Genomic DNA, 13,090 nt, shown 5'->3' on the forward strand with positions numbered 1-13,090 from the left:
ATTGGATTGAGGTCTGGGCTTTGACTCAGCCACTCCAGAACATTCACTTTGTTGTCTTTAATAATTTCTGAGTAGCTTTTGTTGTATGCTTTGGCTCATTATCTTGCTGGAAAATAAATGTTCGCTTGCTTCTCTTGCTGCTTGAATAAAATGGTCCTGCAGGATTTTCCTAAATTTTTGCTGCATTCCTTTTTCTCTCTGCCTTTTATAAGCCTTCCAGGACCAGCTGCCAAGATGCATCCCCACAGCATGATGCTTACACCACCATGTTTCATCATGTTGGTAAAAAAAAAACTGAGCAGCAGCTGTTGTATGCAACAGCCTTTGGATTTAACTGAACTCCAGGGATGTTCAGTACCTTGGGTTGAATTTTGTATCCATCCCATGACTTATACTTTATAATAACCTTTTCTCTGAGTTGCTCGGAGTGTTCTTTTGTCTTCATGGTGTAATGGTAGCCAGGGATAGAGATTAACCAGCGAGTGGACTTTCCAGACACAGGTGTACAATCATTTGAGACACATTCTCTGCACTCAGGTGATCCCCATTTCACTAATTGTGAGACTACTAGCACCAGTTGGCTGGGGCTCTGATAAATTAGGCCAGTCACTTTAAAGGAGTTGAACACTAATGCAATCACGCAATTCACCTTACATATTTTTAATAGACATTATTTTGTGAAATCTGTTTTCACTTTGACATTAAAGAGTGTTTTTTTGTCAAAAAAGCCAAATTATATTGACCATTATTGAGTTATAAAACCATTAAAAGGGTAAAACATCCATGGGGTAAATACTTTTCACAGCGGCACTGTAACCGAAAATTAGGGATGCACAGATGCATCAGTTTATCTACCCTTCTAACAAACATACTCCAACGGCAAATGATGTGGGCATTAAACAATGCCAGAAGCAGATTTTTTTCTGTTGTGTTGTATCAATGCTGACATGTGGCACACCTTAACATGATTCAAGCAGGAGATGTGACCACTTGGACAAACTCAAGTGAGGTTTTTTGGTCAACAAGAGAGAAAAAGTTGGCATTGTGGGTGTGTATGTATGTATATGTTCATTTGGTAAGTTTGTGGTGCTGTGAACACTTGAAAAGACCCAGTTAAGGCTACATAATATGTTCAAACATGCTACCAATAAATGTGTTTTGGTGTACTTGCCACCAAGAAACTGCACTCCTGGCGTGCTTATTTGGCCACTTAGAAACAAGGTCCCTATTGTCAACTAACTGTAGTTTAGTGAATGTGAGGCTTTAAGAAATACAATGCCACAGCATGTGGCACGTGTTTATTTGGCATGTGATGTAAGGTGATTACTAGTCACTGCGGCTGCTGTTAGCCTTTATTTTTAGATCTATTTTTGGGCCTTCAATGTCTTCATTCAGACAAGACAGAGGACACAGTCAAAACAGAGATAAAGAGAGAGCAGGAAATGATACGTGAAAAGGAGCCACATGCCAGATCCCAACCTGGGCCGCCCAACCTGAGGACAATAACCTCTCACAGACACAACCACCAGTCCATTGATGCCCCAGTCACTGTTAGCCTTGAATGACATGTGCCTACCCCAGGTTAGTGATGGTATTTACTACTTTGAAGGTTACTTTAGGTGACTGTCCTGTTCATGAGCCTCTTAATATATGACATAATGGAGATGCCAGGGTAGCAATGCTCCTAAGTTGCTATTTAGTCAGCAATTTAGTTTGCTAGGATGTCCACTTGATCAATGCTATAAATACTTCCAAGCTATTTTCCCACCTTTTACAGCACTTGTTTTTCTCTTCTAATAACAATGTTGCCTTGTAAACTAAATCTGGACACTGACCCTATGAATCTCCTCAATCCTATAGTACTTGATGGATTTTGGAGTCTAAATTTGGGATCTGTTTCCAGCAGCAGCTGTTTCAAAAGCGTGTCCTCTTAGGTAGATGTTTGGGATGGAGAAAGCAAAAAAAAAAAGTTAAAAACCATTGTGAATGTTGACCAAAAACCTTAACAACAATGAAGGAAACAGTGGCATGTCTGAGTGAGAAGTGTTGGCGGATAAAATAACTGATTGATGAAAAGTGAGAAGTTGCACATTGACGCTGTAAAATAGACTCGACAGAGTCACTTCTGTTTGATCATCCAACCTGAAATGTTAGGAGAAAGATCTGAACAGATCAGCCACAAATCACTGCGTTCCCTTATCTCTGGCAATGCCTTTTTCTTTATCTGGGTCGTCAGGACACATTGTGTAAGCCAGTTCAGGTTGGGATACACCCAGTGCCAAAAACACGAGCAATGCCAATTCAGCAAAACAGGAGGATACGCGGAGAGAAATGTATTATGTTTTGCATCTTGACTCACTCCAAGGGGTATCATTAATTCATAGATAGAGAAAAATGTTCAGAAGTAGCTTATCTAACCCTGTTACTCATGCAGTTTTTGCCACTCTATCAAAGCTGCACAGATCTTTATGTCATATTCTTCGTAAAAATTAAACAATGCTGCAATCTATATAAGTAAGAATGTAAATAAAATAAAAAAAAGATTAATTAATTAAAAAGGGAAGGGAAATTTGTAAGAAAAAACAAGCTAGTCCTACACATCTGAGAGTAATTATCTCAAATTCGCCATGATCAATAAGTGAGTATTGATCATCAAGGTCCTCTCATGCCATAGCATTATATAATCCAGTGCATGACTTCATATTGTAAAGGCATACACTGTTACACACTGCTGTAAAAATACAGCCAAATATTAACAGTATTATACTGTTTTCCATTAAAACAGTATGGTACTGTAGAAAACAGTAAATTCTGGGAATTTATTTTGAAAATCATACTGTCTTCCATAAAGTACAGCATTTTACTCTTAATATCACTGAATCACTTTTAACCCTTTTTGGAATTGCAGTAAAAGTATTAAGACTCTCAGACTTCCTCTGACTCCTCATCAGTAGTCATGTTTCTTGGTAGGTTCAGTAAATATGTCAAACTCAGTCACAGCAGGGGCTGGATTCTGGATTCAGGACTAACCTGACCCCTAACAGGGTCACCTTTTTAACCATAAAGTGTCAACCTCATTTCACCAGTAATAAAATATGAAAAAAAAAAAAAATCTTAGCACTGATCATAAACGATTTTGACATTTAAAAAGTTAAAAAGATAAGATTAAAGGTAAGTAAATATATTAGTTCAAAAAGATCAAAACATGAAATTGAAATTGAAAAATAAAGTTTTTTAAAGGCAGATATATTCCAAAGAAAGCCAAAATCATGAGTTTAAAAGGTCAAAACATGAACTAAAATTTGTAATCATGAAATTAAAAGTCAAAATATGATTCCAAATTTTAAATTGCTAGTCTAAAAGGTCAAACTATGGATTCATGAAGTCAAAGTTTAGAGTTGAAAATATGATATAAAATACAAAATAATTGATCTAAAAGGTCAAAATATCCCTTAAAAATTAGAATTATGAATCTTAAAGCTCAAAATAATATATGAGAAGTAAAAATTATGAGTTGAAATGCTCAAAGAATGAAATTAAAAGTCAAAATCCAAAGTTGATTCATAATTGTGAGATGCTAAATTGAAAATGTGAAATTAAAACACAAATTAAGTTCTTTTCCCACATTCCTGACATCTTATTTAAATATTTTTACCCCTTACCTTGTCAGATTCTATGACTTAACTAGGATATCTTAAATCATCAAGGATAAAATCACATTTGCAGACCTCATACTGAGGGGTCAGTTATAACAGAAATATGAGATCATCCTACAGGCCGGATTTGGCCCCTGTGCCTTGAGTTTGACACCCGTGGCATAAGACTGTAAAATTATGGTAGACAGCTGGTGTCAGCTCTTTATCAATATTTCACAAGGACATTGACAAGGACAGTGTAGCCTTTACACAGCTGCGTTTTATCCATATTAGTAAAATGAAAAAAATGCGGCACAGACACTTTCTGTTAATTGCTGTGGTTGTATTGTCCTGCTGTATAACTGACAACATGGATGGATGGATGGATGGAAAATAATCTAATTGTGTTTTTATTTCCAACATTGTGAATCTTTTATATTTCTCTACAAAAAACTATACATCATTCTATATTATAACAAGCAATATTTGGTAGATTAGATCAGTGGTTCCCTAAGTGGGGGTCGGAATCCCCAGGAGGGTTGTGTGAAAGTGAAGGGGGGTCATGAGATGCTTTCCAAAAATCAAAGAGAAATTTCATGACTTAAAAGCAAAAATTTTATCTATGTTTTCTAAAATCTTGTTACTATGAGTTCAAATTAAAATAAAAGCATAGCCATTAAGTGATATTTGTGTTAAAATGTAAGTAAAAAGTTATAAAACTACTTAACATGCGCTTTATCTTCCTCAAGCTAAGATGGGGGTCCCTGATCTCTGATTCCGCTATTTTGGGAATCACGGGTTGGAAAGGTTGGGAATCCCTGGATTAGACACAGTTGAACAAATCTTTAAAAGTATTTAATTATGATTATTTTGGCTCATCAAATGATTGTATTGTGTTGTACTGAAGGGAATAACTGTTCCCTTCAGTACAACACAATACAATCCAATGTTTTCCAGAAAATATTGACACTTAAATGTTTATATGATACGTAGCCCAAAAATTTATTTCACTGGTATTTTGAAACACATTTCAGGTCATAAAAATGTGGCATCTTAAGCAATTTGATTATTGCAGTAGGACAAATTGAAATTTAATCAACGCCTCAATTAATTGCCAAGTCCTATTTGTTACTACAGCACTATTCAGACAGCACATCATCAGAGAAAATACACACATAATTAAGTAATTAAGTATAAACACCCTTAGCAGATTTTAATCATTAAATACTAATAAAGTAACATTAGCAGTGATTGAAATTACAGTATGTCTAAATGTACATATATACCATCTGATAATACCAGAGAGAGCAAGGATGTACAGATTAGAAGTGAAGTGGAGTGTGGAAAAAGTGCTATCTGTTACTAATTATTAAGAAAATACATGCAAAAGCGAAGCTAAAACATATTACAAACAAGCCTTCAAACCACTAAAATCATGTAGATTAAATATAATAACGGCTGATTTCACAGTGGCAGCATTGCATATCTCTCTTATACATTCTACCAGACTGCAGAGCTCATGATACAGCTTCCTGGTCATCACTCCATGGGTGTTAAACTACACTGCCCCCTCAGAAGTAGGCCAGCAGGTCAGGCTTTTAAAGGTTTCCACCCACAGCATTCACACTGTGGGTGTGAAATGAAGAAACATTAACATCATTCAAAAGAATTTTCAGCCACAAAAACATGTATAACCTCACTTAAATTATTTATGGGATTTATTTTAAAAATCCAGCATCAACAGGCACAGTCATCACTACTGAGAACTCATGTTTTCATCTTCTTAGATACTGATAGCATCTTTTTTTTTTGTAATGCAATGCAGTTGAGGAATTTGACAATCAAACAACCCAGCTTTATTCCCTGCGTATGTTCTGGTCCTAAAATTATTTGCCCCTCTTTCTAAGATCCAAGACTTCACATGATTGAACTTCCTTTAGGGCATGGGCTAGATGAAGCCATTCATTCACAGAATTCATGCATGAAAAGCTGAGCATGACTCAGGGCTCAAGGCATCAATAAAACACAGAGATGCTCTGCAGAGTCAAATTCAAACTCCAGAAGTCAGAAATCAATAACTCGCTGAATTTAAGACTCATCAATAAACATGCCTCTGAAAAAATAAACTGAACTCACACAAGCAGCAACAGCCTGAGACGAGTTTAAATGACATGACATTTTTACTCCAGAGCTTGGAGGCTAAGCCACAGTTGTCTTCTGTCGGTCACTGAGCGTCTCTTAGGGTAATCCAGGGGTTAGCATTCTTTTTTAAAAAAGCAAACTCATGCTAGTTTGGGAGTGAAATCTAATTCTCTTTATTCATCCTGAGTTCCTAGGGAATCCAAGCAGGCAGCTTGCCAGGCCCTCACAAGCTGGCTTTGCTAACCTTTGAGCTACTGACAGTGAACGGGGTTTGTGCAGCTACTGAAGTTAAGGGGAAAAACTTCAGTGGGATCAAGCAATACAATGAGAGATATTGTTCCATACTTGCTAAAAAAATTAGCTATAATCCTACAAAAAACATAATCCCATGAGCCTCTGGATACAAAAAGAAAATGGAATAATTATTAAATGACTGAGCCTTAGTCAGAATTATGAATTCTGATAGATACAAAGCCTCTGTGCCTTTGGCTTCCAGGCTATTCTCCTGACTACATTTATCTCAGTCTAGGCTGAGCTGATCTGAATTTACAATCAAAGCAAAAACAGGGGGAGCACCTGAGGTGATAGTGATGGGAACTGGCGGTAACTTCCGGTGGCTTTCTTCATGTGTCTTTGTTTAGGCTGAGGCATTCTGGACACTCAGATTGTGTCACTGAGATAACTACGTAAGGCCTTATCGTGCTTCTCAGTGCCGTCAAGGTTTGACCCACATCCTCTTCCAACTGACTCATACACTTAATAAGAAGAGGGCTTCAAGCGAAGTTCTGACTGAAAGGAAGGGAGAGATAAAAGGAGACTAAAGGCACTGACAGAGGGAGTGACAACGATCTTGGATCAAACCTGGCAGATATTAATAGATGGCGAGAATCAAAGTAGAGTTTCTGTGTGTGGTGATCATGGGACAAGAGTGCAAACTGTGGATGCCAACAATCAACGACTATTCGACAGATGGATCAGAGCGCTCCTGGCCTAGACCGGGCTAAAAGCTCATGATCATGTGACCAGTGGATTAGCGTTAGCCCAACTGAAAGGGGGAGGAGGTGAGGGTGGCTGTCACCACATGCTTCCTTATCACTTTCCTTTGAATGTGTTTCCCTTTCCCTTTCATTGTGAACCTCACGTGGCCACCTTTGGTCTTTAAAGCAGTATTAGCTACATTTGTGTAGGGACTTTTATCATTTTTATAACTTTTTACAACAGAGCTGAGACTGACAAGAAGTCCTGCTCTAAGCAGTCATTAGTGATTCTGACACATTTGACTCAGTCAAACCAAAACTACAGATGGAATTGTGCCACTTCCAGCTCCTCATGTTGTCAGTGCTGAGAAAACGTCTCCTGCACCTCTCCACTTACAGAACTCATACATCCCTCCTTCCCTGCAAACTGAACCCTACACTTGTCTGGCAGTGCGGAGCGTAAAAAGAGAGAAGCCATGGCATGAGCACATGGCACAGTGGGCTTGTAGGATAACGCACTGGGTTCCCCATGCTTCCCTTGTGGGTCTCTCTGTCTGGGACACAGTGTTACAGCCAAGTCATGCCTGGCCCGCATGCCGTGTCCCCTTGCCAACCCTTAACACCCTTAAGTTCGCAGAAAACCTGTGAAAGCCCCTCCCCTTCCATGCAACACTCACTGCAATATCAGGGGTAGCATGCAGGGTAATGTAGCTTCTGCCAAGTGGGTTAAATGATAAAAGGCATTGACCTATATTTCCTCTGCTGAACTGATTGAAAGAAATGCAAAAAATTCCTGTCACAACTCCCAAAGCCTGTTTTGAACCTTCATCCAAAACCAAAGGATTTTCAGATGCATAAAACAGAAAAATGCAGCAACCATAAAAAACTTCAAAATGATTTAGGATAAAGCGACTAATTCCAGCTCCTCTTAAAATGCAGATATCAGCACACAAATGATTCTTAAAGCTGTACTTAGGTAATAGAAAGGAGCAGCATCAACACAGAGGGCATAGTTATTACACCATGCAACTCTTCACAAGAAGAAGCCACAGAGGATAGTCTGGAGGGGATTTTACTGGGTTATACAAAGAAAAACAGAAGCACATGGTCTTAGTACTAAGCCATCAACACTGTATTGAATGGAGGACGTTACTCCTAGCATCGGCAGCACACCGTACTCTAGGAACTTCTATTAAAACGTCAGTGCAGCGCCAGGTCTGTTGGTAAGCACAGCTACATGTCTGTATTCACTATTTATTAATTCAGTTGTGCAGTGCAGCGCTGACAGGCAGCTTGAACTGACCTTCAAGCACACTCCTTTGATGCTTTTTCAAAGCACATATTAACAAGTTAGTGATAATGAAAAATTACTCTCCATATAGCAATGCAGGAGCCTTGAAATATTAGAGAGAGCAAACCCACATCTGTTCTACTAACACTCATTTGAAATGTAAAATGAGACCATGACCTGAGCTGACATTTATGTAAGACTCTGAGTCTTAATTTGACACGTCTTCCCTTTAGTGCAAATTGCTTTCAGTGGCTATAAAGCTTTACTGTGTGTGTGTTTAGAGCCCTTTCTTGTGCCATTTTTGGGAAATTGCAGCTAATGCCTCAGAGAGTAGTTTCGTGATATACATCAGTGAGTAACCTTGTTTCACTTTATAGCTGTTTGTTTATTCCTATAGTGCTTTCTTACATTCTGATATTCTTCCCCTTTCATGGACATCTGTGTGCTTTTGTAGAAACATAAATGAGGGGAGTTTCAGCTAGACACGAATAAAACGAAATATTTACCGGCAAGCCTGTCAACAGAAATGGTTGGGACCCTGAAAACCCAGTGAATGGGTCCTCCTCAGTCGTGCTTTGTTGATGATATCAATTCATGTGTAATCAGTAGCAATGGTGCTGGCTAACAGTTACTTTATTTTGGGACTAAAAAGTATTTCAAGTTTTTACTGAGTTATGATGTTTGACGTATTTGTTCATGCCACTTTTTAACCGCTTTTTACCACTATTTCTACTCAGTTTCTCCACTTATCTTCACTTTTGCCACGTTTTAACCCCTTGTCGTGACTTTATTTGGAACCATTTTTTAGAAATGCACGATACTGGATTTTTGCTAATATCCGACATGCCGATATTTACAGATTCATTTAAGCCGATATCAATACAGATACCGATATTTAAATATGTTTTAAATAACTAAAAATTCAGTCCTTTGAACACAATTTAAGGTTTGAGGATGAAAAAGGAAACTTTTTTTTTGCTTAAAACACACTTTAAAGTTTAAAGAATAAAGGTGAATAAAGAATAAGATCTCAGCTTACATAGGTCTGTTGATCCAACTCCAGTAATTTATTAATATTTATGGCCAAATTTTACAGTCAATATATGCTTTTATTACCAGCCAAAATATCGGATGTAAATATCAGCAGAAATTTCGATATCTGCCAATACTTAGAAGCGTTTAATGTGTAAGCTGAAGCATGATAAAAGTTAGAGCCAATCAAGATGTCAAAACTGATACACATATGAGTAGTTTAAACCAGTGGTGCTCAACTGGTGGATCAGGACCCAAAAGTAGGTCACAAATCTAGGCTGATTCCAGCAGGTTGCAAATGTGTGCTAGAAAAAAACATGGTAAAAAGTTTATGTTGAAAAGCCATAAGTGGACATACAGAACATCACACATTTTTTTACTTTTTCTTGATGGCAAGTAAATTTCAGTCTTTTTCTGAAGATTTCAACTTATCAGTCTGCTTTACCTGGATAACAAAGCAAGTTTTCCCAAGATTATTCCATCAGAATTTGCCAAATTTCCATGCCGTCTTAAGAAAAAATGCATACTTCACTATTAAAAGTCCAAATTGATAAATGCTGAGTGAAAAAAAGTTGAAGTATTGCGTGAACTAGTTGAGACAACACATTATATTGAGTTTCTTCAGTTATGACAGATATATATTAAGCTCAGTTTAAGTTAGTTGGCGCAATTGTTTAAGTTGAGCCAACTGATAAAAACTCAATATTGAATATCTACCAATACCAAGTCCTGATCCAATACTCATAATTACCTTGATTAGGGTTTTAACTGTTTCTAACAGAAGTAAACTAAATAACTACTAGATATCTCAAACGTATTCATTTAACTCAGCACAGCCAACATTTTTATAAAAAACACAGAATCACACTTATGCTCAGAATGGTGTTATAGCTCTGCTTTAATCAGTCATCAAAAATTTTCATTCAGTGCGGTGTTTGAATTAAATCAGACAATCACTTAAAGGTGCTCAAAACAGCTGACAGACCTGATCAGTCCAAAAAGTGAACTCATATAACCTCAGTTCCACTTAGAGGTGGTGAAAGCAGAGTCTGCAGTCACAATAACAAATTAATTCAATAAATGAATTTAAAACATTATAATTTCACTTAGAAGTAGTAATTATCGATCACAACTATCACAACAAAAACTGATCTCAAAAAATGAATTAAAAACATCCCAGCTCCACGTTAAAGTGGTGTAAACAGTTTAACTTGAATGGGATCAAAAAAAATATGAATCATACAGATTCAAAACAACAATCCCTGTTGAAATGTACAAGGCACTCTTGTTATTACAGTGAAATTTCTAAAGTGCAACTAGAGCTGCAACATCACTTTTTCTTCCCTCACTTTTATCTCTTTACCCAATGTTACTTGAACATGAAGTGAAGGTTCTTGTTTAGGAAAACCAGCATCCTCGGTGTCCTGCTTTACACGCTCTGCTGTGTGAGACCCACGAAACTGACGTGCATGAAATACTGTGCACTTTAACTCAAAGGTGAACTGTGTAGTGAGGTTCAGCAGTGACATGGGGCAAACATCAGAGCTCTACATGTCTTTAGTGAAGCTAAGGGCAGTGAAGATGCTTTTTAGATTCTTTAATATGCTGTCACATACTTTGTTGTACAGCTCCAGTAAGCCACTGTCAGTACTGTAATATCGAGAGACCAGGGCATAGCACGGGTCTAAAAGCTCAAGAAGACAGCAAAAACTCAAATTCTCCTCCATGGAGATGGGCTGCTGCAAGTGGCCACTGGACTGTTTTCACTCTCACGTTTTAATTTTTTCCACACCGCTGACATTTTAAACAGGAAAGCTAATGTCGCTACTGCTACTGGTTTAATAGCCAGTCCTAAATTGTGCTCTGTCTACAACAGCTGATGTAAACGATCAACTGGGCTGATCGGATCAAATTGCCAATCTGTGATCAATTAAAATACTTATATCGGCTCCGATTCAATACATACGATTGCAATCGGGACAACCTTGGTTGTAACAGTGCTTCTTGGCTATCAATCTTAATGAAGTCTGAAAAAACAAGAAATACTAGCGATTTAACAATGTATTCATTCAAAAAACAGGAACCTCAGTAGCATGTAGTAGAAACATACACAACCACAGCAGCCTGGCACCCTATTCCACCAGCCTGGTCACACACTGCATTTGTTTCAAGTCAGCCAATGCGGTTGAATAAATTAATAAATTTCCAGTAGCCTATATATTGATTCTTCAGACATCAAACATCACTTCCACCAAACAAAATCAAACAAGTTTCAATGGTAGAATAAGCTGTTTAGCAAATTTGGTATATTTTCAACCCACATACTCAGCTCTGCTGCTCATCCCACAAAGGCATGTTCCTTACAAATGTGGCACCATTTAAAAGGGAAAAAACAGCCTTTCCAGTCGTCTAAGATGTATTTCCAAAAAGCATTGTTATAACAAAGAAATAAAACACAAACGTCCTTACTTTTTGAGCTAGGTATATCTATTTTAATTGTAAAAATGTCCTGCCAACTTAACATTTTTAGTTATGAGCATGTTATGTCAACTAGTAAGCAACATGAAGTGTTAAGCTTTCCCCGTTGACTCAAACAAAGCTTGAAACTTGTTACTTGACTATTTTATATTGTGTTGTCCCTTTGTAATGATGTGATTTTAAAACATAGGCTATTCCTTTAGTTCAATTTCTTATGTTCCATTTATGGTTCAAATTGAACATTTTTCATTAAAAACCTTTAGGTGGTTGAACATGTTGAAGAACTTGAGTCCAGGTCCGTCCTTAAGTGGTGGAGGAGGGTTGAGATCCGCTAGTTTAAACTACAGTGAAGCATCATCTTTATGAACTTGTCTCCAGGCTTTGCTTTTATCTAACCACAGCACTCTAACAACTGTCATGGAGTGCAGAGTCTAAAATTTCTCTTTGAAATATTAAGTGAAAGAACTTTCACTATATTCATTATCAAAGCATTACAATAGACTACTGCACTTGGATGACGCAGGGCATGTAAGTGCAGGAAAGTAAGAGAAGGGAATGATTCTAAAGCTGTCAGGCTTTCACCTGTCAAGACTTTTTGAAGCCATAATGACACTCTGGAGCTCTGTAGAGCAGCTTTTACTGCTCTGTGTGTGCCGTTATCTTTATGGCCTTATTTCACCTCAGTGACAATTAATGCCCCGTTTAGGTTAAATTGAAGTCCTGTGTGACTGGAGGGAGACTTTTCTGAATTGAAACTTATTCAGCAAAACTATGACAGAGCGGTGCTTTAACAGCAGCGGGTCACATGCGACAGTAAACTCCCTGACAGCACCGACACGCTGTCAGTCGATGGGTATTACCGTAGAAATACCACAGATCTGCCTGTTGATTCGGCCACATAAAAGAGAAGTAGAAAAAAAGTGACAGAAACAAAGTCCGACAGAAATGTTTTTACATGCACGCGAGCGGCTGTCTCTCCTCCTCGACTAGCGTCTAGAAGGCGGCGGAGCGACGCCGCACTCGCAGTTTGTTTACAAAGCGCTGTCAGAACACTCTTTCGCAACGAGGACAGTCAGTGGGACGAGACGAAGACATTCACCTTTTCAGAAAAATGACACATTCAGCAGACGGTAGCGTGTCACACTTACCTCCGTGGAGCGACCGGGGCTGCTGTCCTATCTCATAAAATGCGGGCAGGGGCTACAGCGACGTGAGCAACGTACACTGCACGGAGCTTTCAGCAAGTCCGCCGTCTAGTTTCTAACAGTTCGTTTCACAGTTCACTGCTCGCTCTCTCTCTCTCTCTCCCTCTCTCTCTCTCTCTCTTACAAACGCCCACTTCCGGTGGCTCTTTAATGCCTGGAAGGGTTAACAGTTTCTATGGATTTTTCTCCCTATGATAATTGATTCTGACTTATGACAAATTCAGGCCTTAGGTGATGCCAAAACAGATAGATAGCCGTAGGCTAAATTTTATTTTGAAATTGTATAAAGTGAATGAAAAGCAGTCTCGTGGTCTAATCTAAGAAAAAATA

The 13,090-nt window shown here is 38.1% G+C and overlaps 1 protein-coding gene across 1 annotated transcript in view; it reads right to left on the bottom strand.

Moving 5' to 3' along the window:
• Positions 1 to 12,846, bottom strand: part of stat5a (signal transducer and activator of transcription 5a) — a 74,990-nt gene extending 62,144 nt beyond the window's left edge. The window contains exon 1 of the mRNA XM_041817352.1: positions 12,704 to 12,846. The gene's annotated coding sequence lies outside the window, so the exon portion shown is untranslated. The remainder of the gene's footprint in view (positions 1 to 12,703) is intronic.
• Positions 12,847 to 13,090: the final 244 nt, after the last annotated feature.

Source organism: Cheilinus undulatus, linkage group 21 (genome assembly GCF_018320785.1).
Source record: "Cheilinus undulatus linkage group 21, ASM1832078v1, whole genome shotgun sequence".
Classification (NCBI taxonomy): domain Eukaryota; kingdom Metazoa; phylum Chordata; class Actinopteri; order Labriformes; family Labridae; genus Cheilinus; species Cheilinus undulatus.